Source organism: Thamnophis elegans, chromosome 13 (genome assembly GCF_009769535.1).
Source record: "Thamnophis elegans isolate rThaEle1 chromosome 13, rThaEle1.pri, whole genome shotgun sequence".
In the NCBI taxonomy this organism is placed as follows: domain Eukaryota; kingdom Metazoa; phylum Chordata; class Lepidosauria; order Squamata; family Colubridae; genus Thamnophis; species Thamnophis elegans.
This window is the reverse complement of record NC_045553.1, coordinates 39288540-39311809: the sequence shown is the minus strand read 5'-3', so window position 1 is coordinate 39311809 and position 23270 is coordinate 39288540.

Here is a 23270-nt window from a genome sequence, read left to right as displayed (position 1 = left end):
TCTGGCTAGTGAAGTCAATGGGGAAGCCAGATTCACTTAACAACCGTGTTACTAACTTAACAATTGCAGCGATTCACTTAACAAACGTGGCAAGAAAGGTGGCAAAATGGGACAAAACTCACTTAACAACTGTCTCATTTTAGCAGCAGACATTCTGGTCATATTTCGAGGACTGCCAGTGCTTACTTTAAAGAGAATTGAACCCGATACATAGGATTGCGTCTAGAATCAATGCTTAGGGTTGCATCTAGAACCCAGTACACAGGATTCTAGATCAAAGATTTGTAATAAAAAGTTGATGTCCATCACCCATCAACTCTAGCTAGATGACCATTGAGGAAAAGCAATGGGAGATCTACTTTAAAAACACGGGGGAGATCTTACATTGTACACTTTGTGTGAAGCCACAAATTGAATCAATCAATATTGACCAACTTTTAGTCTGTAGTCGTGCAGTTATGAATTCTCTTTAAACACTGCCAGTGCTCAGTAACAATAAAATCAGCATATTGAGATGTTTAAAAGACCTCAACATTTCCTATCATTTGAGATGATAGCATTATTTTAGTTGAAGAACCTGGAGGAACATAATCTCCGGACTCAGGCATGAAGACTTAGAGAGTGAAAATCAAGATTAGGAGGTGCCATTTCACAGCTATATCTCTTAATCAACACATCGTTATTAAATGGAGGCTCCCAAAATCAGAACAGTGACTTGTGAAGCACCTTCTCCAGTTCTCCCTTAGTTAGAAGTACTGTGTGCTTGCAACACAAAGGGGAGGGGAAAAAAAGCTGTTATTCCTGTAAAACGATGCACCATAGCTATTCCATTGTTAACATGGGGCATGTGTGTTACCTTTTTCACAAAGCAACTTCAAACAGATGCTTTATGTGAACCTTTAAAGTAAAGGATTCTTTTTGACAGATTTTTCCACAATCCTAGCAGTCATTTAGTTTTGAAAAACCCTAAAGCAAAACTTGAGGGCAGAAACCCCCCTCCTAAAATGTATATTTAGAGATAAATTATTTCTGACCTGATTTTTGCACGTGCACACACACACACAAACACACACACACACCAAGCCAATAGAAGAAAAATGCCTAAGCAGCAACACTCAAGCTAATGTTTTAATCATGGATATAATTCAAGAAAGAAGATCATGTTTCATTGATTATTTTTAAATCTGTTTTTTTTTTAAAAAAAAACAACAACAACAACAATGGCAACCAATACTTTATTTTATCCTATAAAAGCGGTCTGGAGAGCTAGGAGATATTGGCAAAGCTTCACGCTAATGGATGTAGCAATTTCATGTCACGACCACATCCATTACCATTCTCTGCTTATACACGTCATATCCTCTCTTAATCAACCTGTGTGCCAATCTTGATCTCTGGCCAAAGAAGAGACCATGAGAAACTTTCTAACAGTGACAGCAATAGCGGTTAGACTTATATACGGCTTCACAGTGCTTCACAGCCCCCCTCTAAGCAGTTTAGAGAGTCAGCATAGTGTCCCCACAACAAACTGGGTCTTTATTTTACTGACCTCGGAAGGATAGGAAGGCTGAGTCAACCTTGAGCCAGTGAGAATTGAACTGCTGGGGTGAGCAGTGAGTTAGCTTGCAGTACTGCATTCTAACCACTGTGCCACCATGGCTCTAACAGGAAGAGGCCAGTGTCATCAAACCCTTTCTAAGTGTGCTTGATGTCACAATAATCAAAATAGGTTGATTTTTATGTCTTCATTTGAAGAACCATTGGGACAAGTCAGAGATAAAAATGGACAATCAACACTTCTGCAACCAACCGATCTCAATATATTCTTCTTCCCTAACTTATGAACAGGCCCCTCTGTGACTTTTTACAAGTAGGGGAAAGAATGGGATGACCTAATTTCAAGAGTTTAAGGTAAAGGTTCCCCTCACACATATGTGCTAGTCATTCCCGACTCTAGGGAGTGGTGCTCATCTCCGTTTCAAAGCCAAAGAGCCAGTGCTGTCTGAAGATGTCTCCATGGTCATGTGGCTGGCATGACTAAATGCTGAAGTTGCACGGAATGCTGTTACCTTCCCACCCATGGTGGTTCCTATTTTTATACTTGCATTTTTACATGCTTTCGAACTGCTGGGTTGGCAAAAGCTGGGACAAGTAATGGGAGGTCACTCCATTACGCAGCGCTAGGGATTCGAATCACCAAGCTGCCCATCTTTCTGACCGACAAGCTCAGCATCTTAGCCACTGAGCCACCGCATCCCTACTATAATTCAGGATCTCATAATATAATAATAACAGTGGCATGCTGGCCTAGTGGTGAAGATGCTGGCCTCCCATTCAGAAAGTTGAGTGTTCAATCCTAGGTAGTGGCAGATTTTTCTCTCCTGGGGCACAAAGGGAAAATACCTGTTGCAAATGCCATGTGCCATCAAGAAGGGCATCCAGCTGGTAAGTGCAGCAAAGATGATTAGGAGACTGGAGGATAAAATATATAAGTATGCTTGATGGAATTGGGTATGTCTAGTTTAATGAAAAAAAGGACTAGGGGATCACATGATAGCAGTGATCCAATATCTAAGGGGCTGCCACAAAGAAGAGGGAGTCAAACTATTCTCCAAGGCACCTGAGGGCAGGACAAGAAGCAATGAGTGGAAACTAATCAAGGAGAGAAGCAACTTAGAACTAAGGAGAAATTTCCTGACAGTTAGGAAAATTCATCCGTGGGACAACTTGCCTCCAGAAGTTGTGAATGCTCCAACACTGGAAGAGGAGATTGGAGAGCCATTTGTCTGAAATGGTATAGATATAGGGTTTCCTGCCTGAGCAGGGGGATGGACTAGAAGATCTCCAAGGTCCCTTCCCATTCTGTTATTCTGTTGTAAATGCTCAGCTCCATCCAGTCACCCCATCTCTATCACAAATTAAGGGGTTACAGGGTCATAAAAATGAATTTTTATACTACAATAATAACGTTGAATATTGAAGGTGGCAGTGCGAAGCAGATTTTCCCAATGAGGCCATTTTCCAGATGCATATCGTACAACTCCCAAAATGGTTCATGAGGTATACCATTGGGGTCTATTCATCTGGAAGCAGAGGCATTGGTAGATCATGCCATCATAATACAAGCTCCCTCCCTTTTGAGGAATTATAGTTCATATGCAAAACATGCAGATCAGTGGTGGGATTCAACTTTTTTGGTTCTGTGGGCATGGCTTTGTGGGTGTGGCAGGGGAAGGACACTGCAAAATCTCCATTCCCACCCCACTCAGTGGCCAGCCAGAAGTGGTATTTGCAGGTTCTCTGAAATACTCAAAATTTCCGCTACCGGTTCTCCAGAACTGGTCAGAACCTGCTGGATTTCACCCCTTCCCCATTCCCTCCCCACCCCACTAACCTGATTTCCAGCTTCGTTCTCCTGTTCAGGGCAACAAAAGAAGATCAGATGGGAGGCTTGGAGGCAGTGGGGGTGAGGCCAGCCTAACTGGAGTTTCTGGATTTCCTTTGAAGACATTTTGCTCCTCATCCAAGAAGCTTCTTCAGCTCTGACTGGATGATATGGAATGGAAGGATTTACAGTATATTCCTTGCATACAGCTGGTCATTTGCATTCTTTTAGTGAGTCCTTGAGATCACATCACACAGATAAACCTCCAGGTGAGCTCAATGTGTTGAATATTGGTAAGTCCTCGACTTACGACCTAGCGGCTAGCAACAAGCCAAGCCGTGTCCTGATTGGCCAAGACGCGGCTTGGCTAAGCACGGGCTGCTAGGGGCGTGCCTATTGGTTTTCCCTGCTTGACAGCTCCGTATAAATAGCTGTCCAGCAGGGAAGGTTCTGAATTGCCACTTGTGTATATAGTTGACTGTTCTACAATAAACGAAGCTGTTCTTACCTCAGACTGCCTCCTGCCTCGTCCTTCGTCAGACTTCAAAACAATGATTCTCTAAAAAAAATGAAAATGACTATCTGTCTGCAAGGAGTATAAATTCTTCCATTCCCCACTATCCAGTCAGAGTTGAAGAAGCTTCTTGGATGAGAAGCAAAACATCTTCAAACAAAAAACGGGAAGTCCAACTGCCTCTTGAAAAAGTACCTTTGGGATTACCTCAGAAAACTGTTGTAGCAACTGCTAAAAAGGGATTCAGAGATGAATACTTTGGTTTCTCCCTATTGCAGACTTGTAAAATCTCACATTTTACTAAGGTAGTCTTGTTTGAAAAGAAGAGGGAAAACCCATCCATCTGCCATGGCTAATTTAAGTTGGAACAAGGCTCGCTACCAAGGGAGAACATGTTATGCCTGCCTGCCTGCCTTGCGGATGTTAAGCGATGTGGGATCTGTGTGGGAAAAAAGAAAAAAGCTGAAATTCAGCATCCCCAAAGTAGGATTTACAGTCAGACTTCAACGCTTAAATCAGGATCATAACCTTCAAAGGACGTTTAGATTTATTTATCAAAATGCTTATATCTGATCCAGTGGTGGGTTTCAAATTTTTTTAGAACCTCTTCTGTAGGCGTGGCCTGCTTTGTGGGAGTGGCTTGCCAGCCATGTGACTGGGTGGGAATGGCTTGCCAGCTATGTGACCGAGTGGGAGTGGCTTGGCAGTCATGTGACTGGGTGGGCATGGCCTACTTGTAAAATGTGGTGAAACTCACTTAACAACGCTCTTCCTTAGCAACCAAAATGTTGGCTCAGAAACTCTGGCATTTGAAGCACACAAGTCTTAAAGCTGTCAAGTTACAAGACCTTTGCATCCCTAACCCTTTAGGAAAAAAAAACCCAGGGGTGTTCAAACTTGACAGCTTTAAGACTTGTGGACTTCAACTCCCAGAATTCCTCCTCTCGCTCTTCATCTTGATGAGGTGTGGACAGACGGGGGGAGGGAGCTGGAACCGGTTCTAAAGAGCACTGTGGATTTGTGGAACCTCTTCTATAGAAGAGCTTAAAACTGGCAGGAACCCACCCCTGATCTGGTCACTCCAACCTGTGACCTTAGAAAAGCCATTGCCATCAAAGATACAAAATAGTGATACAGCAATTAGCCAGTTTTAAGTTTCTGGGTGTTATCTTAAAAAAGAACCTGTCCTTGGGCACTCACATTGCAGTCCTGGTCAAAAGGGCCCAACAGAGAATATACTACCTGAGACTTCCCAGGAAACAACAACTGAATGAAAAACTGCTGGTGACCCTCTACTGCTGTACCTTAGAGAGTATTTTAACTTACTGCACCCGTGTATGGTTTGCCAATTGCACAGAGGCAGATAGGACAAGGTTCTACAGGGTTAACGCCATTGCCCAGAGGATCATGGGTTGTCCTCTCTCCTCTTTGGAAGAGCTTTATAGCTCCCGCTGCCTTAAGAAAGTTCAAAACATTCTTAAAGATCCATCTCATTCTGGGCACCCTTTTTTTTTTTGAACTATTACCATCTGGCAGACGGTACAGGATAATAAAAACAAGGACAAGCAGGCTGAAAAACAGCTTCTATCCCAGGGCAGTAACCATGTTGAATTCTACAGTGTAGTGCAATATCGGGTTTTCAATCTCAATTATATAGAATGTAAAGGCTGTATGGTTTTTTTTTTTACTGTTATAATTGTAATGTACACTGAAGACGGCATTTAATTTCATTGTACCACATGCAATGACAATAAAGTAAAGTAAACTAACTAATTAGCAGAAGTAGGTCCCAAATCAGGGGTGTCAAAATCGAGGCCTGGGGCCCAGATCCGGCCCACGGGGTACTTGAATCTGGCCCACAGGGCTGCCCTGGAAACAGCCAAAGATCTGCCAGCGAAAATGGGCCAACAAGCTCTGCTTTCAGCTGCCACAGCCTCCTACAACCCTCTGCCAGTGAAAACAGAGCTTGGGAGGGCTGCTCTGTATCAGAGCTCTGTATCATGGCTCCAGGATCTTGCTTTGCATGGAAACATTCCCAAGTTTGATTACATTCTAAACTTGTTGAAGTCTTTAAAATTCCACAACTCATGTCTATTAGTAGTGTGCATGTAAAGTACTCTATAAATCATTAACGAGCAAACTGAATGATTAGTTCACTAACTCAAAAGAAAATACACCCCCGTGGTGGTTTAGTACGGTGTATGAAATCAGCCAGGATTGTTGCAGGAGTTTTCAGCCTGGGTTCTATAGCCTGAAAAATATAACATCAGCTTATATTATATTATCAGACTGGAGTCCACTTGTGGACAGCCTTTTATTTCTCCCAGTAGTCAACCAGATACCTTAGGGAAGGGGTGTCAAAATCAAGCCCTGGTGCCCAGATCCGGCACATGGGGTACTTAGATCTGGACCACAGGGCCACCTTAGAAACAGTGAAGGGCCTACAGTGCCTCTGCCAGCAAAAATGGAGCTCAGGAGGACCACCACATGCGGCCCTCCCGAGCTGTTTTCACTGGCAGAGGGTTGCAGGAGGCCATGGTAGCGAAAAACAGAGCTTGAGAGCCCGTTTTGCTGGCAGAGCACTAGGGTCACCACCAGTGGTGGGTTTCAAAAATTTTTCGAACCCACTCTGTGGGTGTGGCCTCCTTTGTGGGAGTGGCTTGCTGGCCATGTGACCTGGTGGGAGTGGCTTGCCAGCCATGTGTTCTCTCTCTCTCTCTCTCTCTCTCTCTCTCTCTCCTTCCTTTTGTCTCTCTTTCCTTCCTTTTGTCTCTCTGTCCCTTTTTCCTTTTTTCTTTCATCTCTCTCTCACTTTTTCTTTCTTTTTTTTCTTTTTTTATTTATTTTTTTCTTCCTTTCTTTCTCTTTCTCTTTCTCTCTGTGTGGGAGTCTGTCTGTCTGTCTGTCTGTGTGTGTGTGTGTGTGTGTGTGTCAGTGGTGGGTTTCAAAAAAAATTTGGAACCTCTTCTGTAGGTGTGGCCTGCTTTCCGGGTCCACTGGTGGAACCTCTTCTAACCGGTTCGGTAGATTTGACGAACTGGTTCTACCGAACTGGTGCGAACCGGCAGGAACCCACCTCTGGTCACCACAGACATCCCCGACATGAGTGATATTGGCTGGCCATACCCATCCCGGCCATGCCCACCTCACCCCCCTGAGTTCAAACACAAAACTGATACGGCCCTCAATGAAATTGAGTTTGACGCCCCTGTCTTAACGCAACTCTCAGACAGGTTTCCCCTTAAACCAGCCCAATATGGTTTTCTTTATTTGAAGTAACAAAGCTCTCTTCTCCTTGGAAGGCAGGGAGGGATGCATAAATGTGATCTCCAGGGAAATCTGACTCTACCACCAATATTAAATAAGAAACCAGGTTTTTTTTACTCTATCATAAGGAGCAACAGTACAGTTTAGAGCCTATAAATAAACCCAGAAAAAAATTCAACTTCTAGATCCCGCAATTTCAAATGACTTACAGCATGGTTGCGTTAGAAATGTAAACTTAACACTGAAGGGAAGATATTTGAAAAGTGACGTGCAGCCTTGATGTGATCTTGATCAGATCTTGCCTGGGATGCAGGCCATAAATTAGATAGATGAAGTATGAATAAAGATATGTCATGCTGCCTTGCTTTTCGTTGTGGTGATTGTTGTTTAGCTAAAAACAAATACTCAGATGCTTTGGGTAGGGAGGAATCTTCAAACCTGCATCAAATTAATTTCATTTAAGGCATAATTTGATAATAAATTATGGAGATGTCACCTCCTTGCCCATCTAAGCATGGCGAAACACATCTGCTGCCTAAGCTAAAGCTATTCTTAACCTTACCTTTGGTTTTTACAACTGGCAGCAAATACTTTGCACAAAAAGATTTGAGAGTTTGTTGTTGTTGTTTTCATTGTCCCTTGTTTATAGCAATAGCACTAGCACTTAGACTTATATATCACTTCATAGGGCTTTTACAGCTCTCTCTAAGCAGTGTACAGAGTCAGCCTCTTGCCCCCAACAATCTGGGTCCTCATTTTACCCACCTCGGAAGGATGGAAGGCTGAGTCAACCTTCAGCCGGTAGATTCGAACTGCCGAACTGCAACTAGTAGTCAGCTGAAGTAGCCTGCACTCTAACCACTGTTCCACCTCGTATCTTATAGAGACCAGCAGCTGCATTGATCCTTCTCAACCAGAGGTAGGTTCCTACCAGTTCGCACCAGTTCGATAGAACCGGTTCGTCAAATCTACCAAACCGGTTAGAAGAGGTTCCACCAGAAAGCAGGCCACACCTACAGAAGAGGTTCCAAAAATTTTTGAAACCCACCACTGACACACACACACACACACACACACACACACACACACACTCACAGAGAAAGAGAAAGAAAAAGAGAAAGAAAGCAAGAAAGAAAAAAAGAAAAAAGAAAAAGTGAGAGATGAAAGAAAAAAAGAAAAAGGGACAAAGAGACAAAAGGAAGGAGAGAGAGAGAGAGAGAGAGAAAGAAAGAAAGAAAGAAAGAAAGAAAGAAAGAAAGAAAGAAAGAAAGAAAGAAAGAAAGAAACTCTGGCATTGAAGTGTGCAAGTCTTAAAGCTGTCAAATTACAGGACCCTTGCACCCCTAACCGTTTAGAAAAAAAAAACCCAGGGATGTTCAAACTTGACAGGTTTAAGACTTGTGGACTTCAACTCCCAGAATTCCTCCTCTCGCTCTTCATCTTGATGATGTGCGGATGGGTAGAGGGAGGGAGCTGGAACCGGTTCTAAATGGCACTGTAGATTTGTGGAACCTCTTCTATAGAAGAGATTAGAACTGGCAGGAACCCACCCCTGATTTGGTCCCTCCTCTCTTCCTTCAACTGTCACCTGTTGAGGTGACCTTGGGTCCCATAAGAAAAAAAAATGTTTTGTTTTGACTGTAGATGTCCTATCTACTCCCCCCTCCCTTCCCCCTTTCAATGCTTCTGGAAATTATGAGGCAGGAAAGGAAGGCTTCAGCCAGGTCAGCTTCAGATTTTACTGAAACTCCACAGCAGCTTGTTCTTAGCAACCACACTGAAGTTGTTTTTCATTCCTTTCTACCATCGCCATTCTTTGCCCTCAATTTGCTCATCCTTTTGGATCATAGAAGATCTTCTCAATTGGTGCTATACTTGTGGCAAACTTTCCTGCGGGTGTCTCTATTTTATAAAACTCGGAGAGTTAATTTTGGGGGTTTTGTACATGTTGGTTCTTTCATTTCTGCAAAAAAAACCACCAAGAGCTATTCTCCTCCAACTGTCTTCTGTTCTTGTAGATAGAGGATCTGAGAGTCTATTATTTTGAGAATTCAAGGGACACTTATATGGGAAAAAAATATGACCTTCTTTGTTTATTCTACCATGCTTTGGAAAATTTGCTTACCTCCCTAAAAGTCTTCTACAAGAAGTTAAGATGGTGCTTCAAGCAGGCATTTAGATAACAAAATATTTTGTGCCTAATCAGGCAACCATCTACCAGTGTATTTATTTTTGTTATCTTGTTTTGGACATATAAATATTCACGTTGATCAGTGTAAATGCATTTATAACCAGTTCCTCCCGCCTCCCTCCCCTCCTCTGCCTCACTATTGAGAAAAACTAGCCCTTCTCCCCCTCCTTCTTCCTTCTCCTTCTTCAGCCTCCTCCTCCTTCCTTCTCTTTCTCCTCTTTCTTCTCCTTCCTCCTTCTCCCTTCTCCTCCTTTTCCCTTCTTCCTTCTTCCTTCTCCTTCTTCCTTCTCCTTCTTCAGCCTCCTCCTTTCTCTTTCTCCTTCTTCCTCCTTCTTCTCCTCCTTCCTTCTTTCTTCTCCTTTCTTCCCCTCCTTCTCCTTTTCCCCTCCTTCTCCCTTCTCCTTCTTCAGTCTCTTCCTTCTTCTTTCTCCTTCTTCCTTCTCCTTCCTTCTCCTTCTCCATTCTCCTTCTTCCTTCTCCTTCTCCCTTCTCCTTCTCCCATCTCCCATCTCCCTTCTCCTTCTCCTCCTTCTTTTTCTTCCACTTCAGGTGTTGAGGAAGATACAAAGCTCTGGTTCAATCCTACCATTTCCCACTGGTTCCCTCTTTACAATGTGTGGACAGACTCCAAAACAAGGACCAACCCCCCACTCTTTCATCTTTGGAGATATTTCATTTTATCTATTGTTGTTAACAAACATTATTCATCAAAGAAGGCAAGGTTTCTCTCAATTCAGAGCCACACAGCCCAAGTGGTAACTGTGCTTTAAAGTGTTATAGTTATACAATTTTGATCAAAGGCATCCCACCCACCCCCTCCCCAGAATGATCTCTTTTACCCCTGTGCCACAACCTCCATCCTCAGTGGGAGGAACCAGCAAGAGTGGTAGGATGAGAAGGGAGAAAGTTACGGTAAATTATAGTTTGGATGTTACTTTCTGAAAGAATAATGGCTTTCATTCAGAGATATTTATTGCTTCCCACTGTGATCTGACAGACAAATCACATCACTCCATATTGCCCCGGAGACCTTTGGAGAGAATGATGTACAGTTCTTCACCATCCTCCAGCATGGATTTATTTATGAATCAAAACATTCCTGTAGAATTCCCTTTGAAGTCTGCCAGAAGATGTTTGTTTAGGACCAAGATCCAACTTGGCAAAAGAGTCCGACTACAGTTTTAAGTATCTTAAGAACTATCTTTTTTAGTTCTTCTACTACAGGGGCATCAAACTCAAGGCCCAAGGGCCAGATCCGACCCACAGGGTGCTTAGATCTTGTCCGTGGGGCCACACCTAGAAACATTGAAGGACCGGTGCATGGTGCTTCTGCCAGAAAAAAAAAAGAAGCTTGGGAGGGCCATATGTGACCCTCCCAAGCATCTGTTTTCACTGGCAGAGGGTTCCAGGGGGGCATTTAAGTGAAAACAGAGCTCAGGAGCCCATTTTTGCTGGCATAGAACTGGGATCACCACAGTTGTCCCTGACATAAGTGATGTTGAGCTGGCCACGCCCCTCCCAACCACGCAAGGACAAACGCAACCCTGATGTGGTCCTCAATGAAATTGAGTTTGATGCCCCTGTTCTACTGTTTTATTGGTGTAAGGGTAGACTAAGGACATCATATCTCAGTCTTCTGAATCAGGATCTTCAACATCAATGGACAGAACTGAAATTGTTCTGTAAGTAGCAAAAGATTCTATTCTATGTCTCATTTAGTGAAAAGAAGGACTAAGAGTGACACTATAGCAGTGCTCCAATATCTCAGGGTTGCCACAAAGAAGAAGGGGTCAACCTTATTCTCCAAAGAACCTGAAGGCAGGACAAGAAGCAACAGACGGAAACTAATCAAGGAGAGAAGCACTTAGAATTAAGGAGAAATTTCCTAGAATAATTAATCAGTGGAACAACTTGCCTCCAGAAGTTGTGAATGCTCCAACTCTAGAAGTTTTTAAGAAGAGATTGGAGAGCCGTTTGTTTGTAATGGCATAGGGTTCCCTGACTAAGCAGGGAGATGGACTAGAAGACCTCCAAGGTCTCTTCCAACTTTGTTATTCTGTATTTAGAAGCACAAGTACATGTTCAGTTTGCTTTTTTTTTTAAATGAAAGCAAGCTGAATCGATATTTTCAGACTGAGAGGAAAGCACTTACATTTCAGGTTTTTCATTTCCCCAAATTTTATGATACAGCTCTTAGCTCTTTTATAGTTTTGAAGGGTGCTAACATGCGCATAAATATTCACATCTTTAAGCTAAACTATATTGGAAATGTGTACTTTATATAAACGGCAAGTTTTAGGTAAAATGTATAAAAATATGAATTTTATGTGTCGGACATCCAGTTTGGGTCCCTTTCAAATATTCATTTCATCTTTTTTTCTACATTGACTAGCAGTTGTTCATAAATCCTAAATGTCTATTTGCAGATGTATTTTCAAACAGATTTGTTTTCCTCAATGCTTAGGCTATTAAATGTACTTAATCTGTGCAAAGGACTACGTCAAAACAAATGGAAAATGTCCACATTGATGGATCATCAAAGTTCCAACCTTGTACAGGTGTCCAAAAGATGTGCATCGGATTGTATCAGAATTCTTAAAATATTCTTCAGTGGTACAAAGGCCACTTGGTAAGGCCACACTTGGAATGCTGCATTCAGTTTTGGTCGCCATGATGTAAAAAGGATGTTGAGACTCTAGAAAGAGTGCAGAGAAGAGCCACAAAGATGATTTGGGGACTGGAGGCTAAAACATATGAAGAATGGTTGCAGGAACTGGGTATTTCTACTCTAATGAAAAGAAGGACTAGGGGAAACATGATTGCAGTGTTCCAATATTTCAGGGGTCGCCACAAAGAAGAGGGAGTCAAACTATTCTCCAAAGCACCTGAGGATTGGACAAGAAGAATGGGTGGAAACTAATCAAGGAGAGAAGCAAGTTAGAACTAAGGAGAAATTTCCTGACTGTTAGGTAAGCTCCCCGTTGGGAGAGCGAGTGAGTTCAGAGAAGCGTTGTGACAGTTGTGTTGGAGAACACACAAATCAGCATACAGCGATATTGCAGTTTAAATAGGCTTTTACTTTCATTGAAATAGAGGCATCAGAGTCCATCAAACAGTCCAAGTCATACACAGATAAGACAGTCAGTCATCAATGTCTTTCAGTTAAGGGATAATCCAAATAACATAGTCCAGTATCATACAAACAGTTTGCTAGCAGTTGCAAAACTTACAATAGCTCATGGCACTTTCTAACAGCCTGCTTCCAAAACACTCAGATCAGATCAGCCCAGCATCTAACGAAACAGAGAGCTAACAGTCATTCTGGCTCCCTCTTATGGCCGATTGAGGAAAACAGCAACCATTCACATTTTACAGAATGATTTAAAGAAACAGGTATAGCATTGTTACATGATTTATATATTGCCAACCCAACTGTTAGATTATATTCCTAACACTGACAATGAGAACAATTAATCAGTAGAACAACTTGCCTCCAAAAGTTGTGATTGCTCCAACACTGGAAGTTTTTAAGAAGATGTTGGATAACCATTTGTCTGAAGTGGTGTAGGGTTTCCTGCCAAAGCAGGAGGTTGGACTAGAAGACCTCCAAGGTCCCTTCCAGCTCTGTTATTCTATTCAATTCTAGCCATTACAAAGAAGATGGAAGGGAATATGTTTTATATATACATCTGTGGATACATATGTATTTGAAGTTCTCCCTTTGGTCATTCCAGTCCTCTCCTACCAATCAGTTATTAAAGAAGGTCCCAATCTGAGGTATTGTGAAATACATAAATATCTTCCTTCTGTTTACTTTTCTAATAGCTTGGCTGTTGGCTATAGAGTTATCATATATTATATTATAAAATCTGACCTGAAGCAGCATTTTTTGAAAAAAAAGATGGTTTCTGGAAAGCTCAAGGATATTTCAGTGAGCCCAGACGGTCTCTTTGGGGATTTCCACAACCCCCTTAATGAATTCATCTTGCTTTGTATTCCAAACACTACTGCTAATGAGACAAAAGATCAAATCTGTGCTGGTATTTCCATCGCTGGTTCAATTTCGAGCAATGCTGGCTGCCTTCTTAAATAAGACTGGGAAGTTTGCAAGAGAGGAGAGAAGATCAGCAACCCATGTGACAAGAGGAGAGGAGAAAGGAAGAGGGAGGGAGGGAATGTGTCTGGTCCTATAAAAAGCAATTAAGTCTGAAGCTGTGATGTTCTTCCTTTGACTTCCTTGCATGGCAAAACACAGAACTGCCATCAAGGAGCTGATGGACAGATCATTTGCAAAAGCTACTCCTGACACTTTCGAATCGTTGTGTTTCATTTATCTGTCACCTTTGTTTACTCCCATTTGTATACTTAGCTAATTTGACTTGACACAATAAGGGCACAGCCAGAAGAAGCAAATTACATCATTTAAATATTTTATACAATACCAGAAAGAGGAAGAGGAAGAAGAAAAAGAGGAAGGGGGTTGAGAGGATTTAAGTTTGCCACCTACTTGTCTGTTGGGTGTTAAGTGGGTTTAAACAAAAGTGAAAATCATTATGTCCAAAGTACGCATGAATTTATAATAAAACTTCAAAGGAGATGTGCAAAGCTGTGCTTTTGCTAATGGGAATTGATTCTGAATTATATTCATTTTTAACTAGGTTTAATGAACTTTCCTTGTACATTGCTCCCAGCTGTTCATTATTCCATTAAGTGCCATTTAATTGAGCAGATGAGTACTGAAGATAACAACTCGAGATGGGATTTGTTTACCAAACTTCATCCCAGCTCACAAACTCCTGAAAAACTCCTTTCCAAGCATGATGGAGATCCTCATCACATTTGGCAGAGGATGGGTGGAATTGCCCGAGAGTTCAACCACTTTCATTAAACATACTGTCAGGCCTGGAAGCCATCTTTTCAATTGGCCCTTTCGGCCTGCCACATTCAATGCTGTGGGAAAATGGGAGGAGGGATTACATGGAGTATGGGAATATATAATCAAAATAACATTCCTTTCTCAGAGAGTCAAGGACGTCTTGCCCTGCACCTGGAGTGGTGCGACTGGGAGGCATCTCCAGTTGGGACGGTGCCTGATTGGGCCATGTGATGGACATATGGGTGTTGGGGCAGGGACTTGGACTTTCTTTTGGGTGGGAAAAACCTGGAAGCTTTCAGATTCAGGTTTTCCCAGATGTGCCATATGACATCTCTAATAAAGTGGAACTTTAAGGAAACTCAAGTCTCAGAATCTTCTTTTGTTAGTGGTTTTTTTTAGTTACTTAGTTAGTTAGTTAGTTATTTAGTTAGTTACTTAGTTAGTTACTTAGTTAGTTACTTAGTTAGTTATTTATTTACTTAGTTAGTTATTGATTAGCCCATAGGACATATCAAAATATAGAGTTCCAAACAGTAAATTATTACTAAAATCCCATAAAAACAATTTAAAATGAAATTGGAATAACATACAAAAAATTAATATATGGACAAGTAAAATAAGATAACATTATATTTCAGTATTGCTCCCACAATCTACCCCAATCAGTCCCATATATGCTGATCTGAACTGAACCATTTTGCTCAAGTACTGTGCTGTATTAAATGTTGTTTTCAAATTCTGGCCACATATAAGGTATGTTGTTTTAATATGGTGTCAACTTGCAAAGCATTCCTGGACTGCTCTTGAGTTGCCATAGGCAAGGGGGATGGGAAAACGAACTTGCAGATATGGTGAACCAGCATGGCAGCCAAAAACAAAAAGACATTCCAGACATATCTCTGTCAAGCCCGTCTCCTGGGGTTACCCACAGTGGCTGGAGGGGAGTGATCACATCCTGTGGGGGAGGGGGGAAACAGGGTCAAGCCTGGGCCATAAATTATGTGGGGTCAGAGTTGGTTTCACTTGGAATGTGGCAATAATAAATAACTGGATTTGAATCTTAGCTCGAGGCTCATGATTTAATTAGGGCATTGTCCATATCGCTGATTAAAATGATTCAGGGCAGTGTCTTCTTTTTTACAAACTTAGGAGAAAAATAAATTTCTCAAGTCTTCAAACAGGTATTTTTTTAAAAAAAAACAGAATTCAGAACTGGATAAAACTCTTTTAAAAAAATCAGACTCTGAATTAGCTCAGGAACAAAAAAAGTTTTGCCCTTATGAAATGCCTATGATTTCCTAGTCTGAATTCACTGCAGTATTTTTTTTTTAATGGTAACATAACCTCAGGTGTTTTTCAATCTTCAGCGCAAAATGGTACATTCTTCTATTCTATGGTTACCTGGGAACGAATCAGTCACTTTTATTTCCAATCAAATGTTAAGCACTGAAGAGTTCATTGAACTTGGCAGCCCCAGAGCTGATGGCCACCTCTAAGGTGGCGTCTCCACAATTGCTAATGTCTATTCTTCATGTTCATGCCAGGGTTAGTATTGTCAGGCTTCAAATATTACTCAGATTCTTTAGGAATCAGGTTGACTGGAACAGTTCAACCCGGAATGACATTTCTACTAATTCAGTTGCATGCTGTTTCCCATAACATGTGAATGGAAAGATGTTGCAAGGCAGAATTTCGCACCTTTCTAAAGTATTTCCACAGATTTTAAAGTATATTTTAGACACGATGATACACAGAACTGCAGCAAGATGTTTTAGAAAGACAAAATCCAATGAATATAATAACTTATTCACAATAGTTCAGAGGATACAGATAGGGTCTTTCTAGTCCCACCCTAGGCATGAAAGCCAGCTAGGTAACTGTGGCCCAATCACCAGAAGATGGTGAATTCTAGTTCCACCTAAAACATGAAAGCCGTCTGGGTGACTTTGGGTCAATCTCTAGGAAATAGAGAGTTCTAGTCCCACTTTAGCCATGAAAGCTGATTGAGTGACTTTGGGCCAATCAGCAGGAGATTGTGGGTTCTAGTCTGCCCTAGGCATGAAAGCCAGCTGGGTGACTATGGCCCAATCACCAGGAGATGGTGAATTGTAGTTCCACCTAAAAAAATGAAAGCCAGCTGGGTGACTTTGGGTCAATCTCTAGGAAATTGAGAATTCTAGTCCCATTTTAGGCATGAAAACCAGCTGGGTGACTTTAGCCCAACTGCCCTCACAAGGTTGTTGTTGTGGGGAAAATTGGGGGAGGACAACGTGGTGTTCTCCACCTTGAGTTATTTGTAAAAATAATAAAGACAGGATGCAAGCAACCAAATAAGTAGCTGTGGTTCATAAATGCAGTTTGATTTTTATGGGGATTACACATAATTTTACATCTTGCTTTGTGTGATGCTGATACAGGAAACTGATGTTTCAGTTGCTTCAATCGTTTGGGAAAGATACTTGTGCAATCTGGGGATGGCATTAAAAACAATTTCATTCATACCTACAGATCCTCACATCCTGGACATAAATTGTTTCAACTTCTTCCCTCAAAATGACACTTAGGACACTGCACACCAGAATAACTAGACACAAGGACAGTTTTCCCCCAAACACCATTGCTCTGATAAACAAATAATCCCCACAAGACTGTCAAATAATTTACTAAGACTATATTAATATTATTCTTCTCTTCCTTCCTAGTATCTATCTCTTCCAACTTATGACTATAACCATGTTGCTTGAATCTTTACAATTTATATTGTTTCATTTGTTTCCTAGTATAATTTGATAGCTTATTACAGTGGTGGGTTTCAAAAATTGTTCGAACCTACTCTGTGGGTGTGGCCTCCTTTGTGGGAGTGGCTTGCCACCCATGTGACCGGGTGGGAGTGGCTTGCTGCCCATGTGACCGAATATGAAGATGCCAACGACACTTGTCAGAACCACCTTAAATTACCTCACACACAGCACTGGCATGCATAAGAATATGATGTAAACTTGTTTTTTAAAAGGCATCTTTGGTTTGCGTTAAAACAACTTCAACACACACAATGTTCTGATAGCACCACAAACGCAGTAGTCATCCTTACCTTCCACAGAGGCACTGAGTTTTATAAATATGAGCCTGATAGTGTAGAATAATCATATCCAACGACCAATGGTGGGTTTCAAATTTTTTTGGAACCTCTTCTGTAGGTGTGGCCTGCTTTCCGGGTCCACTGGTGGAACCTCTTCTAACCGGTTCGGTAGATTTGATGAACCGGTTCTACCGAATAGGTGCGAACTGGTAGGAACTCACCTCTGGCTTATTAGTAACCTTAACTATCACTGTGTTGCATTTTTTAATTCTTGATGAATATATGTTACTCTCCTTATAGAATATGCACCAAAGACCAATTCCTTGTGTGTTCAGTCACACTGGGCCAATAAAGAATTCTATTCTATAAAGAATTTCTCATTGTATTCTTTCTACATCTCTAATAAGCAGGTGACATAACATTGGCTGATCTTAGAAATATGGAAGCTCACTTCATTATTGCGTACCATTTTTTTTAAAAAAAATTACTTATCAAACCTTCTAAGCTCAGGGCAATTTGTCCTGCCCTCAGGTGCTTTGGAGAATAGACTGACCTTCTCTTCTCTCTGACATCCCCTTAAATATTGGAAGATGGTTATCATGACCTTACCGTCATTAGATTAGACATTCCCAGTTCCTGCAATCATTCATGGGACTTGATGGCACATCACCTTTGTGACAGAGTATAGCCACAAAAACTCTACTAATCTGAAGAAGCCTGGGTGTATTCGCTTATTTAAAATATTTCTATTTAAAAAAAAAAAACCTTGCCATCACACTTTGTGCCAAAGGAATTGACTTTAACTGCAATACTTCACTTGGGAAGTCTTTTGAGTCCTAACTGCTTCAGTATTTCTGCTTTGCTTTCTCTGGCTTCATTAAGTGGTACCATTCACATCTCTTTAACCCTGAGCATCCGACCAGATGATAATGAAAAAAGAAATTCTGCTCACAGTTCAAAGTAACCTCTTGTCAAATTCATACAAAATAAATCAGGTTTGGTGCTTTGCAGGTGGCATGCTTCAGTTTGTTACCCTGACGGCTTATCTTGTACTCCCTCGCTCTTCAATTATGCAATGTTTCCTGTTCTCATTATGGACCTTCAAACATCCATGAAAATACCCTCATTTGGAGCTTCTCCTGTCCTTGTTAAATTTTGATCTCACATAACGGGGAAACATAATGGCGTTAAGTCCAATGTAGAGTCAAATTGAGAAAAGATGAAAAAGATCTCTTCGTTTTGGTCTCTAAGCAACCCTTCTGTAACCCAATTCTCACTTGTCCAAATCAATTAATTTGCAAGCTAGTTTTACCCTTTTTGCTGTATCATTGCAGTTAACTGAAGTAAAGATGGGCATATTGGGTGTGGCTGGTAAAGATGGGCAAATTTGCTCTCCCAATTTTGCTCATTTTGCAATTCCTCCCCCCTTCCGCCCGTCTTTGGCTTAAGATTCCTAGGTCTTTATCAGATTTATTTTTATCAGGGATGAAATTTGACGGCATCCTTATTTTCAAACACATTTCTCCTGATCTACGCATCTTTGTACACATTTTCTTTTCATGGTAGATTCCTTTTCATACAGTGTCTTCCTTTTTCCAAACTCTTTCTCCAAATAAAATGTGTTATTCTGCGTTCTTACCCCTGATATTCCCACTTACATTCACACTTTTTTTTTTCTGAGATGCAAACTTCATTGCAAAAATTGGAAAAAAAGGACAGATTTTGACACATTCCTATTTTCTAGTTTGTATATAGATGTTCACAGCGTGCATATGGAAAGTTCTCGTTGCAATGGGAAGTGTCTTCACGTATAATGTGAAAAGAATGGTTTGTGACAGATTTCACACATTTAAAAATACCAGCTAGTCCAAACAAAAGGAATTTTGCAGTTTTCTGTACTATAGTTATAAGACCTGTTTTCCCCCTAATTGGGAGGTATGCCAACTTCATGTTGCTACATGTACATAATTATTGTGACTCATTAAAGCAGCTATCTCTCTGTCTAAGATTACTACAATTACGATACAAGTTCCAGCTGCTTTAATAAGATACAGACAAGCAATGCACAGTCCTATTAAATTCTGAATTTAATTACAGCTGCAGTGACAAAACAAATCCAGTCTTGAAGAGAGAAGGGTTCCTTATTCTTCCCTTCTTAACAATGCCCCCACGTTGCCTGTTATAAGCTGCTTTGGAAATTCGCATCTGGCTCTGAAGCCAGCTTCCTTCCATCCCTTCTAGTCTTCCTTTGAAATCCCATCAGCAGAGACAAGTTATTGGAGAGGAACTGATAATAATGAGTTTGCAATTGATTACAATTGATTCTTCCATCAGGGAGGGTGGAAAAATTGAGAAAGCATGTCAAGCAATCGCCATACATTTAAAATGTCTTACTGATTAAATGCCGTAATTGTTTTCTCCAGGTTTTCTTCAGTTAAAACTACAGCAAAAAAAATTCCTTGTGTCGGGAAGCATGTTCCTGCACAGGGTTCTTGGAGTTATGAAAGTCCAAAGCTCGTGTATTGAGAGCCCTGTGTTTGATTATGGATAGAGTCTTGTCTATTGGAGCCTTCAAATGTATTATCTTCTTCCATGTTTCATCCCTCTGTAAAATATGAAGATTGTGCTGTATTGATTGACTAGTATTTGTGATTTCTCTAATCTAGGGGAAGGGGAATCAAATTCCTTTATTCCTTTCAAAGTGAAGTGCAAGAAAATTTAACTGCAAGAGAGATCTTGGAATCTTAGTGGACATTCGATTAAATGTGAGCCAGCAGTGTGCAGCAGTGGCCAAAAAACCCAATGCAATCCTAAACTGCATTAACAGAAGGATAGGATCAAGATCATGTGAAGTGTTAATAGCATTTTATAATGCTCTGGTAAGACAACACTTAGGGTATTGCATCCAGGAATTGCATCACCACAATATTTAAAAAAATATGTTGAGACTCTAGAAAGAGCAGAGAAAAGCAATAAAGGTGATTAGCCAAGGTGGAGCAGTGGTTAGAGCACAATATTGCAGGCCACTTCTGCTGACTGCTGGCTGCCTGCAATTTGGCAGTTCAAATCTCACCAGGCTTAAGGTTGACTCATCCTTCCATCCTTCTGAGGTTGGTAAAATGAGGACCCAGATTGTTGGGGGCAAGAGGCTGAGTCTGTAAACCACTTAGAGAGGGCTGTAAAGCACTATGGAGTGGTATATAAATCAAAGTGGTATTGCTATTAGGGGACTGGAGACTAAAACATATGAAGAATGTTTGCAGGAATTGAGTATGTCTAGTTTAATGAAAAGGACTAAGGGTGACATGGTAACAGTGTTCCAATATCTAAGGAGCTATCAGAGAAGAGGAATCAATCTGTTCATCAAAGCATCTGAGGGCAGGACAAGAAGCAATGGATGGAAACTAATCAAGGAGAGAAGGAACCTAGAACTAAAGATATTATTTTTTTCCAACAGTGAGAACAATTAATCAGTGGAATGAATTCCCTCCAGAATTTGTGGGTGCTCCATCAGTGGATGTATTTAAGAAGAGTTTGGACAACCATTTGTCTGAAATGGTATAGGGTTTCCTGCTTGAGCAGGGGGTTGGACTAGAAGACCTCCAAGGTCCCTTCCAGCTCTATTCTATTCTAAATGTGGCTGTTTCTCTTCAGGAATCTCCTGGCTCCTTTCAAACCAATACTCTTCATATTTAAGTCAGAAGAGTTTATTTCAAGATCTTTAGCCAATACATAGCAGCTGTTGTCTTCCTCAGTCCAAATAACTCCATTATTTGAAGTACTGAACAACTTTTCTATTTTTTTTAAAAGGGAAATTTGAAACACAGAGAGATGTAAGAAACGGAAGTCTTGAAAACTCGATCATACCAACATGATTGGGTCCTTTTTGCTTCCCTTTTCCCAACAGTGGTGGGCAGGTCATAACATTATCTGCACAATTTCTTACATTAATGCATTTCAAGAAATTAGAGTCCCGTCACCTCTTAAAGCTTAAACGGTATCATTTCAGGAGACATATTTATTTTGCTTTGCTTTTCGTTTTAAACTAGAAGGCATTTTATTCCATGTGTGATTAAATACAGATTTCCAAATGTCGTCTCCTCAAAATACTTATTTCTTAATGTACCTGGAAATATTAGTTGTTGGGTTTTTTATGTGTTTTGTCTGAGAACTATGATAAGAGTATCCAGAAAGAAGAAAGGAAGGAGAAGACTACAATCCCACCTGTTCGTTTGATAAGAAAATGATAATGATTATGGACCAAAGAGAAAACCATACCCTTACCAACACTACAGGTATAAAAATAGAGAGCAAATCCCACACTCACTAGCACTGATGGTATTACCTAGTTGGATAATGAAATGTCTGCAAGAGAGCACCAAGGACAACAAAGATAATCTAATTTAGACCTGTACATACTGGAATCTGCATCTATCAAATCTCTTACATGCCATGGAATTTGTTTTTTAAAAAATATCTTCATATACAGCTATAAGTTTCTGTTCTGACCCCCTCCTCCGTCCAGTAACGAATGCCGAGACAAGCTTAACTGCAATGTACTTTAATAGCAAGACACCAAAACCTTGGTGGCTGAAAGCCAAGCAGAACAAACAGATAAGGACCTTGGCAGCAACTCAGACAAACTCAGGCAGCAATAAACATAGATAAGGCTTGGCAGCAATCCAGCCTGCCAAGCTCACAGTAATGTCCTCCGACATTCAATCCTGCATTGACTTCTACAAAGAGGGGCGTGTGCAGCAGTAGCTTTTTATAGTCTGGAGAGGAACCTAATGACCACCAGCTGAGCACAATTACCTCCTGTAATTGCATAATTGTTCCTGACGCTTAGTAGCTCTTCAATGGTGTGCATCCAGGAACAACTCCCCGGCTCACTCTTCCTTGTCTCCTCCCCACTGGTCCAAGGCTCAGGTGCCTCCTGGTGGCCAATCATCTTCTCTGCGCCCTGCTCAGAGTCGGAACCCTGTCCAGGGTCCTCCACATCCTCCAGAGCCGACTCATAGGGCCCCTCGCTGTCGGAGTCTGGTGGCAGCTCCAACGGCTCCTGCTGGGCCACAACAAGTTTCTAAATATATCCTGCAAAGCAGCAGGATCTAAGAAGTCAGTTGTATGACATTCCTTTTATATTTTTTGGACAGCAATGTTACACATGGTAAAATGTGTGAAGGGGACCATGCTAGGTTACGGAGGACACTGCTGTTCTCCGAATCTGTTACAGAAGCTTGAAGGCAGCCCAGGAACTCAAACCAGCTTTTTTTGAAAACTAATAATTAAAAACTGAGAAAAGGAGTTTAGCTTAGCTTCTGGTAGGGAAGCCTTTTTCCCATTGAAAAGAAAAAAACAATGGGGTGGGGTGAAGAGCTCAACTAACAAAGAAAAGTGGCACCTTAAAAAAAAACCAGGAGGAACTTTAGGGAAATGAAGGAGAATTTGGACTGAGGAAGACAACAGCTGCTGTGTGTTGGCTAAAGACTTTGAAATAAATTCTTCTGACTTAAATATGAAGACCACTGGTTGGAAAGGAGCCTGGAGATTCCCAAAGAGAAACAGCCACATTTAGAATAGAATAGAAGCTGGAAGGGACCTTGGAGGTCTTCTAAGACAGGAGACTCTCTACCATTTCAGACAAGTGACTGTCCAGTCTCTTCTTAAAAACCTCCAGTGATGGAGCAGCCACGGTTTCTGAAGGCAAGCTCTTCCACTGATTAATTGTCCTCACTGTCAGCAAGTTCCTCCTAAATGCCTGGTTGCTTCTATTTTGATCAGTTCCCTTCCATTGTTTCTTGTCTCACCTTCTGGTGCTTTGGAGAACAGGTTGACCTCCTCGTCTTTGTGGCAGCCCCTCAAATACTGGAATACTGCTATCATGTCACCCTTAATTCTTCTACCTTTTAGACTAGCCAGACTGAAAACCTGCAGATGTTCTCCGTATGGTTGTCT